The sequence below is a fragment of the Mastigoproctus giganteus genome, chromosome 14, assembly GCF_048544385.1.
Source record: "Mastigoproctus giganteus isolate SK-2022 chromosome 14, ASM4854438v1, whole genome shotgun sequence".
NCBI classification, from domain to species: domain Eukaryota; kingdom Metazoa; phylum Arthropoda; class Arachnida; order Uropygi; family Thelyphonidae; genus Mastigoproctus; species Mastigoproctus giganteus.
In genome coordinates, this window is record NC_143588.1 from 70,538,507 (window position 1) to 70,551,019 (window position 12,513).

General features: G+C 39.6%; 1 protein-coding gene across 2 annotated transcripts in view; it reads right to left on the reverse strand.

The window, feature by feature from the left end:
* Positions 1-12,513, reverse strand: part of LOC150075219 (tetratricopeptide repeat protein 21B-like) — a 272,286-nt gene that overhangs the window by 46,752 nt on the left and 213,021 nt on the right. The gene's annotated exons all lie outside the window — the stretch shown is intronic.

The following is a 12,513-nucleotide window of genomic DNA, read 5'->3' on the forward strand; positions in this document are numbered from 1 at the left end:
CATAAAAGTCTTGGTAGCATGCGAGTGACCAACGCACAAGTTCCAGTCAATATCTGGAAAGTTAAAATCCCCCATTACAAGACATTCTGATACAGAGAAATAGTGGGCCTTTACTGGCCCACTATTTCTCTGTACAATTGTTCATTGTACTCATCAGAGTCATTAGGCCTTATAACATACTCCTACTCCATTTTCCCTTTCCCAGTGTTTATGTCACACCAAACAGACTCAACATTGCACTGTCCACCCATGTCAACTGGATACACTTCTTTAGATTTTATGTGTTTCTTAACTAACAGCATAACCCCTCCTCCCTTCCTACCCTGTCTGTCCTTTCTGTATACATTGTACTCCCCAAATTCCAATTCTGCACTGCTTATATCTGTGTGACACCACGTCTGATATCCTAACAATATCTGCCTTTGATGTCTTGATCAGCACTTCAAATTCATCAATTTTATTTACTATTCTTCTAGCATTAGTGTACATTCAAGTATACATGCACTTGGAGAAAAATATTGCCAGCATATATTTCTCCTCTGAGTTTTAAACTGTCGTCAGTACGTGGTGCATGGCATCCTCTGTAGAGTTGCCCTGCTTAAAACCATACTGATTGTTACAATGTAAACCTGCCTCTGTGTAGTACTGAGCTAATCTACTATATATTAGTCTTTCATATATTTTCTCTAGTACAGGGAGTTGGGCTATTGGTCTAAATGATTTGGGATCAGTAGGTGGTTTCTCGGGGTTTTTGAGAATTAATCTTAACACAGCTTTTTTCCATATTTTTGGGAATATACCTTCTGTTATACAGTTATTATATAGTGCTATTAATTTTTCTGGTGCTATTTCTGCTAATTTTTTGATAATCTCAACCTCTAAGAGGTCAAAACCTTGGGCATTTATTGTTTTTGGTTTTAGATAGTGCTATTTCTAAGTCTTGTATAGTAAAAAGAGGTTCAATATTGGCATTGTCATATTCAGTGTTTTATTTTATAACATCTAGCTGGGTGGGGGAATGTTCCCCAGTTTCAGTCTGAATAATACTGTCTAGGATGTTATTTACAGAATTCGCCCAACACAGGGTTGGGGTTCCATCTGGTTTGACAGTAGTTTCCAAGACATCTCTTCTTGGCAGCTTGTTGGTCACTATTCTGTAAACAACTCCCCAAGGGTTATTGTTTCCAGTAGTTCCCACCAAGTGCCTCCAGCATTCCTTTTTCTTGTCTCTTATGAGGGCTGTATACTGATTCCTGAGAGTTCTATAAAATCTCTCAGTGCATCCACCTCATTTTGTGGCCAAGATGTTCTGGCTCTTTGAAAATTTCTCCTCGCCTGGTGCACCCTTCTCCTGAGTATAGTCAGTTCAGGGCACCACCAGGGGACTGGCTGTTTTCTCGGCTTTTTTCGTGGGATAGACAGGTTTGCTGTTTTTGTTAAAATGTCTGTCATAGTCAGTGCTTGCTCATTGCTCATCCAGGCTGCAGTTGTCTGATCTAGACCACTCATTTTCCTGTTTTTGCAGCTCAGTTGCTGTATGTTTTGCGAAAATCTGCCAGTTTGCCTTTTTGAGTTTATACATTTTGGTATCCAACAAGGAGTGTTGGGTTATTTGTAATTGCCTGTTTAGTTTGAAGGTGATGGCTCTAAGATCTGATGTGGTCCAGGCTGGCTGGACACATCAGTCTGTAATTTTATAGGCTATTGAATTGGTGGCAAGAGTGACATCAATGTTACTCTCCCACATGGTACTGCTAAAAGTGGTAAGTTATTAGGTTGATTTATCACTTGAAAGGGTGAGGTGGCTATAAAATCTGATAATATCTGGCCATTGTGTGTGCCTGCACTGTCTTCTGTACGGCTATGCCATAAGGCTGACCGGCAGTTGACATCAGCACACACTATGATATTTGCTGTATGTAGCAGGTCTGTGACTGTAAATATTCTATTGTAGGATTTATACCTTTGCCAGGTCTGGAATAAAGTGAGATAACATAGAACTGTCCCACAACACTACTGATATGAGTGCACACACTGCTGCTGGTGAGCAGAGGTGACCCACCTTTGTGACTGTAAGGTGTGTTTTTCACTACTATTGCCGTAGAAGGGACACCCCAGGCGAATTCTATGATTTTGTAGTTTCTTGAGTATCCTTGAACCCTACTCATATGTGTGTATGGTTCTTGGAGTACCAATATGTCTATGTCATTTTCTTCTAATTTGAGCTTGTTCTGATCTACAACAGCTTTTGCTCGTTGAGCATTCAATTGGACGAGATTTAGAGCCCTAGTCACGTTTATATTTTCAATCTGGCCAATAATTGGTCCTAGATTGAATACGTTTTACCATTTTTTTATAGCAGGGGCATTACCCCAGGGGCTCACATCTGGTGAGTATGGGCTTGGCACACCCAGGGTCCTGAGCTGGATATCATCATTTTTCTCTTTCTTGGTGATTTCCTTCTACTTTTCTCTCCCTTTCTCTCTCTCTGGGTCACAGGGTAAATTTTTTTTTTTTTTTTTTTTTTTTTTTGGTTGGTGCAGCATAAGCCTCAGGCTTCCTTGCACCATATCCCTAATAATAATAAGTAACACGTCTTCTTCCGATGGCTGATGGAACACACCAAGGCGAGCAGCAGGCAAATGTTTGTTTATTGCCCGTACGACTCACGGTAAGCTTAACGCGCAATTCAAATCTTTTTCAACTATCGCATAAAAAAAAAAAAAATTGCGTTAACTGGAAATTTGAATTGTGTAAAGTGAAAAGTGGTATAATTTTTCGAATAGCCTTAACTGAAAATCTCGTTAATCGAACTCGCATTATGCGAGGCCTGGCTGTATTTATTTTTCATATCGAGTATTATCTACGAGTTCCGTTTGTATAACTTCCGTATCAAGTTATGTATTAATTATTTATGTTACGTTTGTAATCTAAGTCGCTATATGTATATAGTTAAACGTACAATTTAATTGACAATGAAGTTTAACAAGATTAATAGATTTACTGATTAACTGACAATATTATATTATACACTATACTATACTAAACTTATGCTATCTAGTTCGGGATATAATGCTGTATCATGTAACAACGGCGGTAAGTTACGAACGGTAAACCTATGGACACTTAAATATTAATTAACTTCCAAATCTCGCTGTCTCAATTCAGAATAAACTAAGGATCCTGACTAGATCTATAAGCTACTTATTGAAAATAATTTGATATAACAATTGGTTAATAAATCGGCTAAATATGGTTAAAAAACTTCTCGTTCAGCAGAGCTGCAACTTGAAAACGTGGATTTGATACCCTTACCGATACTAAGTAATACGTACAAAATCTCTATCTAAGTTAAACTTTAAACTAAGTATCATAACTAGGAATATAAAGCTACTCTAGAAAATAAGTTAATATGCCAATTTAAGCTAATAAATCAGCAAAAACTTCTCTGTTCCGGGAGCGGCAATAAGCTGCGTCTGCACAGGCTACTCTCGTTTGCAAAGATAGTTACCACTAGCACTATAGCGATTGCACCGTGCAGAAATACGCTCAAAAACACAAAAATATATATGAACTATCATGGACAAAACTCTTACCTCAAATAAATTCCTTCTCTTCATCTATGGTTACCTTAAGAATTAAGGGATCCATGTTAAGTGCTTGAGGAAAATACATAATCCAGCTGAGTCGTCCTACGATCACCATCTACATCAAGTGGAGCGTCTTGCAAATGTGACTGTTCATCTCCGCGACCACAGGGCCTTATATAGTGAGGCATTCTATCCAGCCAATCTTGGTTGTTCAAGGGCTGCAATAGTGAAGGTGTGGTGGGAATGGTCCAAATAGAAACACAAACAACTCAAAATGCAGGGATGGGGAGACCACTACTGGTTGATAGGCAAATTGAATGGCAGATGGTGCATGTTGTCTGGGATAACAGAAAGCTCATGATTCTTCAATTAATGGCAGACTGCAGCCAGGGTACACAGAGAAATGTTTCTGAGCACACCATCCACAAAGCACATGATGCAAAAAAGCAAGCTTATATAGCATCAGCCAAAAAAAAAAAAAAAAAAAAAAAACATCCTTATTTCACCTGTCCACTCGCTCCAAATGTTTGTCAAGTTCAGCCTTGAATCTATTTAAGCTATCAACTTCTACAAAGACAGATGGAAGTTTGTTCCAGCAATCAACCACCCGCTGGCTAAAGGCAAACTTCCACACATCTATTCTACAACTGTCTTTCCTCAATTTAAATTTATGCCCTCTCAGGTGATTATTTGGAGCAAGAGGAATAATCCCATCAGCATTGAGCATGCTCAAACCATTCAAGGCTTTATACGCCTCGATTAGATCACCTCGCAGGTGCCTAGCCGCCAAACACTGTAATTTGCAAAACTTAAGCCTTTCTTCGTAAGAGCAACCCTTTGTTCCATTCACTAATCTTGTTGCCCTTCTCTGTACCCGTTCCAACAGCTCTACATCCTTCTTAAAATGAAGCCTCCAGACCTGTGTACAGTACTCAAGGTGTGGCCTGAGCATTGCCTTATACAAGGGGATAATCACCTCCTTATCCCTGCTAGAAAAATTCCTATACATCATTGACAAGACACCATGAGCTACTCTCACAGACCATCTGCACTGCTCAGAAAAATTCATGTCTGCCTGCACAATTACCCCCAGGTTTCTCTAGCACTGTCAGTGTAGTACCACAGAGTTGATATGTTACTCTGGAGTTACTGCTTCCCATATGTAGTACTTTACATTTGTCAAGGTTAAACGTCATTTGCCACAACCCTGCCAACCTTCGTATCATCTGCAAACTTGGACATTAAGCCTGACATACCATCATCAATATCATCTATAAATACAGAAAACAATAATGGACCCAACACTGAATCCTCAGGGACTCAACTAATAACATTAGTCCACAGACAGCAGTGTCCATTGATTACCACTCTCTGTCTTCTCCCACTCAACCATCCCTTCATCTATAGCAGCAATTTGCCTCCGATGCCACACTGCCTCAATTTGTGCAGCAGTCTTCCATGTGCAACAGTATCAAAGGCTTTTCTAAGATCCAAATTAGCATTAGCATCAGTAGAGGCATATGATGCAAGAAAGCAAGCTTATGCAGCATCAGAAAAAAAAAAAAAAAACCCACTTCCATTTCATCTCTCCATTCGTTCGAAATACCTGTCCAGCTGAGCCTTAAATTTATTTAGGCTATTAACTTCCACAACAAGGGATGGAAGTCTGTTCCACCAACCAACTACCCGCTGGCTAAAGGCAAATTTCCGCACATCTATCCTACATCTGTCTTTCCTCAATCTGAATTTATGCCCTCTCGGGTGATTATTTTGAGTAAGAGGAAGAATCCCATCGGCACTGAGCATGCTCAAACCATTCAAGGTTTTATACACCTGTATCAGATCACCTCGCCGGTGCCTAGTCTTCAGACACTGTAATTTACAAAACTTAAGCCTTCTTTGTAAGAGCAACCCTTTGTTCCATTCACTAATCTTGTTGTCCTTCTCTGTACTCGTTCCAGCAGCTCTACATCTTTCTTGAAATGAGGCCTCCAGACCTGTACTCAAGGTGTGGCCGGACCATTGCCTTATACAAGGGAATAATCAACTCCTTATCCCTGCTAGAAAAATTCCTGTACATCATTGACAAGACACCATGAGCTAATCTTGCAGCCCATCTGCACTGCTCAGAGAACTTCATATCTGCCAGCACAATTACCCCCAGGTCCTTTTCATTCTCTACCACTGTCAGTGTAGTACCACAGAGTTGATACGTTGCTCTGGGGTTGCTGTTTCCCATATGTAGTACTTTACATTTGTCAATGTTAAACTTCATTTGCCACTTCTCAGCCCATCTGCTTCACCTTTCCAGATCCTGTTGCAGCAGCATAGCATCAGTAGTGTCCTTAACAACTCTGCCAACCTTTGTATCGTCTGCAAACTTGGACATTAAGCTTGATATACCATCATTAATATCATTTATAAATACAGAAAACAATAATGGACCCAACACTTAACTCTGAGGGACTCCACTAATAACATTACTCCACGATGAGCAGTGTCCATTGATTACCACTCTCTGTCTTCTCCCACTCAACCATCCCTTTCCATAGCAGCAATTTGCCTCCAATGCCACACTGCTCCAATTTGTGCAGCAGTCTTCCATGTGCAACAGTATCAAAAGCCTTTCTAAGATCCAAATATATAATATCAAAGTTATTCCCTGCATCCAGATCTTTTGTGACTGCATCATAGTATCCAATCAAATTGGTCAGGCAAGACTTTCCCATAACAAAACCATGCTGTGTCCGAGCTATAACTGAAGTCTTGTCTAGATGATCCTGCAGTGCTTCTTTAACCAGCGCCTCCACTAAATTTCCTGGAACAGAAGTTAAACTCATAGGTCTATAATTATTTGTGTAGGCCTTTGATCCTCCTTTGTGAATTGGGGTCACATTTGCACATCTCGTCTATGGGTACCTCCCCTGAGTCCAAAGAAGCTCTCATAATTATGGTAAGGGTTTGCTTAGTTTCTTTGCTGCCTCCTTTAATATAACTGGATAGATTCCATCCACCCCAAGTGCCTTTTTTATGTTTATCCTCAACAATTTCTCCTTCACTTTCCTCTCAGTTATTACAAAATCATCTAGCTCACTGCCAGAGTTTACTTCACCTCTGGCATTCCCCTTCCTGAATAACTCCTCATGTGTGAATGTAGATGCAAAATACTCGTTTAGTTTGTTAGCCACCTGAGCATTATCCTCAACTGTTGAACCATCAATATCCAGTGGACCAATCTGATTCATCCCTTTCCTTCTAGAGTTTACATAGGTAAAGAACTCTTTTCTGTTTTTCTTTGCATCTTTTGCCAAGGATTTCTCATAATCTGCCTTTGCCTGCGTAATCTCCTTTGTGACTTGGTTACAGAGCAGCTTATATCTATCATAGGCTTCCATGTCACCCATTAATTTATATGTATCCCATGCATTTTTCTTCTCTACCATGTCTCATTAGTTCATGTGACATCCATTTAGGCCTAAACCTTGAACAATATTTCTTAGTTGGTATGTAAAGCCTAGTAGCTTCCAAGATAAGTTCTTTGAATGCTTCCCATTTTGAATTTGCTGTTGGTAACATCATCAGTTGGTCCTACTGTATAGAATTTAAATACTGTCTCAGACAACTGTAGTAGCCTTTACGAAAGCAAAGGCTACTACGATTGTCTGAGCCTTTACGAAAGCAAAAACTCTTCCCTTTATCCCTTATGGTAGTTACCTCTTTAAGTAAATCCCACTTCAGTACACTGTGATCATTGCCGCCTAGTGGTTCCTTTATCTGCAGATTAGTAATGCACGAAGAATCACTACTGATAATCAGATCAAGAGTATTACTCCCTCTAGTTGCCTAGAGGCAACTAGAAGGAGTAATACAAATATATGATATCAAAGTTATTCTTTGCATCCAGTTCCTTTGTGACTATATCATAGTATTCAATCAAATTTCCTCTTAACAAACCCGTGCTGTGTCCGGACTACAACTGAAGGCTTGTCTAGATGATCCTGCAATGCTTCTTTAACCAGTGCCTCCATTAATTTCCCTGGAACAGAAGTTAAACTAACAGATCTGTAATTATCTGTGTCTCCCTTTGTCCTCCTTTGTGGATTGGGGTCACATTTGCACATCTCCAGTCCATGAGTACCTCCCCTGAGTCCAGGGAAGCTCTCATAATTATGGCTAAGGGTTTGTTTACTTCCTTTGCCGCCTCCTTTAATATAACTGGATAGATTTCATCCACCCTACAGGTGCGTATTCGACAGTGAGCATGTGAATAGTTGCAACCAGACTCCGTGGTTGGATGGAAACAGGCTGGCAGCAATGATATCATGGTTTGGGGGATGTTTTCATGGAAATCATTTAACTGCCTCATCTCCATTGAACACACCCTCGCTTCAAGATCCTACTTCGGCATTGTTTCAGAACAAGTTTTGCCCTATGTGGTGCCATGTATTCGAATGGCACTAGACTTTCAACAAGACAATACCCCATGTCACAAGGCTTTCATTGTGCAGGAATATTTTGAGGACCATGTCCAAGCATTTTGTGTGCTTCCCTGGCCACCAAATTCCCCCGACGTCAATCCCACTGAATATTTATTGGGTTGCAGTAGAATGCAGCATTTGCTAGCCAACACTGCGCCCCGATCCACTGGTGAACTCCAGGATGTCCTCCTGTCCAACTGGTCCAGGATAACTGAGGACACCTGCAGTCTCGTGGTGTTGATGCCAACCTGGGTGCAAATGGTAATCATGGAAAAGGCGGCCCAAGTCACTATTAGATAGGTGGTCATAATGTTTTGGCTCATGAGTGTATATGAGGTCTCCACTACATACAGAATGCTATAATACAGAGACAACAAGCTGCTTAGAGGGAGGGTGACTTAATCCCTTTCAAAATACAAAATACTGTCCTTTTTAGGCAAAGTACTTAGCCTAATGATTTTCCTATTATTGGGAGCAAAATCGATGTTAGCTCCATGGAGCCAAAGGTGGATCCGTGAATAACGTCATGTGAAATGAAAAAATACAATTTAAACTTAATAAAATGAGTTTTATTTTATTTGGTATTTTAATTTCACATGACGTTATTCACGAAAAAAATAATAATTGAAACAATTCGAACTATTAACATTGCAAATGAAGACCAAGTCGCTACACGATTGACCATGCATAATAGAGTTTGTAGGTTCTGATGCGAGTTTAAGATTGAATGTTGATTCCATGAAGTCGAGGAATGTGCTTGCTTTTCAACATTAGATTTGTGATTTTGTCAAAATCTTTGAACACGTTTAGTTGATGTAACTTTCAGCATCGTCACAACTTAACTAAGTGAAACACAACTGCACTGCTCGACAAATGTGAAGTAACTGAGCAAAGGATCTTCAGAACAAATGACACCATCCCACTGACACTCAATAACTCTGCTTCATACTGCTTGAAACCAGTTCAAACAGGTTACGGGTGGATAGGCCAACAACAGAACTGCACTGCTTCAGTTTTCTTGGGTGCATGCGTTGTACTTGTTGCGTCACTGCTATTGAGAGTGAAAGTAACCAAGGCGCAACAGCAAATGACCAAAATGTGAACTTTTTAGTTTTTTTGAAAAAAAATGATATTAGAAATCAAAATTTCTAATTTTTTCTTGCATATTCGTCGACTGCATTATATACCTAACAAAATAAGTATAAATTTATTATACTTCTGTCTATTAGTTTTGGAGATATAACAGCAGTTAGGCGTTTCACTTTTTGTGACACTCTGAGCACCCTGGGTACTCAGAGTTTTTTTTTTTTTTGACGTTATTCACATCAAAAAAAAAAAAAAAAACTGTACAAGTGGGACGAATGCTACGGTACAACAGATGAAGCAACCAGTCTTCGGAGTTCCACTTTTCCAGTCTTTTAATTCAAACCATGTCACGAAGGCATCTCAGAGCTCTAACATAGGGCTCTTTATTATGAGTAGCTGTTTGTCTTTCTGAAACATTTCAAAAATGTTATTTATTTTGAAATATAACAAGATGTGAAAACGTGTAGTAGTAGTAGTGGCATGTGATGCAAGAAGGCAAGTGTATGAGCTTATGCAGCATCAGCCAACAAAAAAAAAAAAAAAAAAAAAAAAAATCACACCATTCCCTCCAAATGCCTGTCCAGTTAGTTATTTGGTTTTTAGGAGCATTAGCAACTAAGGCCATATTGCTCCGGGATATGCGGTGGTCGTTCCCTGACATTTTCGCATCCTCCGTATTTGGTGGTGATGGGCTCGAACCCCGGTCTAATCAAGAAGTGCGTGCTACACACTGCTGCTCCTTCCCACCTGGCTACAGAGGCGTCTAAATGCCTGTCCAGTTCCTCCTTAAATTTATTTAACCTATCAACTTCCACAACGACAGATGGAAGTTTGTTCCAACAATTAACCACCCGCTGGCTAAAGGCAAATTTCCGCACATCTATTCTACATCTGTCTTTTCTTAATTTGAATTTATGCCCCCTTAGGTTCGTAATCTGAATAAGTGGAATTATTATTATTATGTCTAAGGTGGTACCTAGACTTCCGTCTATCTCCACCTGATAAGCTGACTGTGTGCAGAACCTCTGCAAAATAGACCTGTATGGAAGGTCTCCTCGTCACCAGGGAGCAGCTGGCACCTGCAGAACCACTCCCCGGTTGCGAAGAGACCCTAATAACCGCCCATATTCACTTGGTACTGGGCCTGGTCTTCTATTTTAAGTGCCTCATGCACAAAAATCCCGCACCCACCGGAAGTAGTGCTAGGTCAGCAATCCCGCTCCCAGGCTGCCCACACCTGAGAGCCAGCAAAAAATAAATAAATAAATAAATAAATAAATAAAATAAAATTATATACATATATACACACACATAATATAAACAAACTAAAAAAAAAACAAAAAAAAAACAGATAAAATGTATATAAGCAAATCTTAATTAGTAATCATTAGATTATTACAATGTCTTCTCCGTTGAAAAACAGTTACACAGAACTCTTGCAGTGCTTGAAATTTATCCTGATTAGCAATAAGTTCACTTTCACAGCCTCTAACTAAATTACCAATCTTCACTTTTAGCCTTTCTCTATGTTCAACATACAAACTACAATCATATAATAAATGACTCCAAGTCTCAGGCTGACCGCAAGTGCATAAAGGAGAGCTGACTAGACCAAAGTAATGTAGTTTAAAATTCAATGACCCATGGCTGGTTAAAATAAACGATGTTACCATAGAAGGAAAAAATCATTTGTTGTTACTATCATAAGTAAATGTAACTGTTGGAATGAACAATCTAGTCACCTCCCAGTTACACTAAGATCCCATCTCTGTTGCCATATGCCAATCAACTGTGTTAGAACATTTTTCTTAGCTTTAGCTATCTCTATAGTGACATCACATGTAATATTCATGAAAGAAACAACTATGCTTTTTTTTAAGTAATAACAAAGGGCCCGATACACAATGTACAAGTCTAGAGGCAAATGCCCGGCCAAAACCTGCATAGCATTCGTTGAGACTGTTCTGCACAAACTAGAAATAACATAAAGCATTGAGTGCTGAATCGATAACAATTTCTGTTTAAATTTAACGTTAGTAACTCTAAAGTACCATACTGATGCTCCGTACGCAACTATGGGTAAGAAGACTGCCTTGTAGTATAAATTTAAACCTTTCCTTTTCAACCCCCAATCTGACCTAGTTAATCGAATTATTGCTGCACTAAATTTTTTAACTTTTATGTGTAAGTAATTTAAATGTGGGAAAAACGATAATCTATCATCAATTCTTATACCTAGATATTTCACCTCAGATACTAGAGGAATCTGCCTCCCCTTAATTAAAGCTTTTGGCAGTCGCGCATAATTTAGTTTCCCCTTAAGAAGCATCATAACAGTTTTAGTTGTAGATATCAACAGTTTATGCAGATCAGCCCATGACACTAGACTTTCTAATACCTGAGCCACTCTTATTTCAAGCACAGACCTGGATTTACCAGTAACACATAAAACCAAATCATCTGCATAAGCAATCTTATGCAGATTTTCAACTGATTGTTCTAGCCATAAATTAAGTACTAAGTTCCAAAAAAGTGGGCCCAATACAGACCCCTGAGGACACCCTCTCGAAAGATTCCTATTAAACTGTAGATGCTTAGCTTTCAGTATAATTTTCCTACCATACAAATAACTCTGTATCGTCCTATACAGTAAGTCTGGACATTGCATACCCCCTTAATGCAGACAGAATACTCTCATGCCACACCATGTCAAAAGCTCCAGTAAAATCTATAAAGATGGCTAACACATACTTATCCTCTACCTGGTTGGTGAAATTCATGAGATCATGAACAAGTGGAAGGATCCCATCAGAATTCAGCGTGCTCAACCCATTCAAGGCCTTATACACCTCAATCAGATCACTGCGCAGGTGCCTAGTCTCTAGCCACTGCAATTTGCAGAACTTAAGCCTCTCTTGGTAAGAGGATTCCCCTCACCAATCTCATTGCCCTTCTCTGTACACGCTCAAGCAAATCTACATCCTTCCTAAAATGAGGCCTCCAGACATGTACACAGTACTCAAGGCGTGGCCTGACCATTGCCTTATACAGAGGGACAATCACCTCCTTTTCCCTGCTAGCAAAATTCCTATATATCATTGACAAAACCCCATGACCTGCCCTGGCAGCCTGTCTGCATTGCTCAGAAAACATCATATCTGACTGCACAATTACTCCCAGGTCTTTTTCATTTTCTACCACCTTAAGTATAGTACCACACAGTTGGTATGTTTCTCTGGGGTTACTTCCACCCATATGCAGTACTTTGCATTTGTCAAGGTTAAACTTCAGTTGCCACTTCTTAGCCCATCTGCCCAAATTATCTAGATTCTGTTGCAGTAGCACACTGCCATTACAGT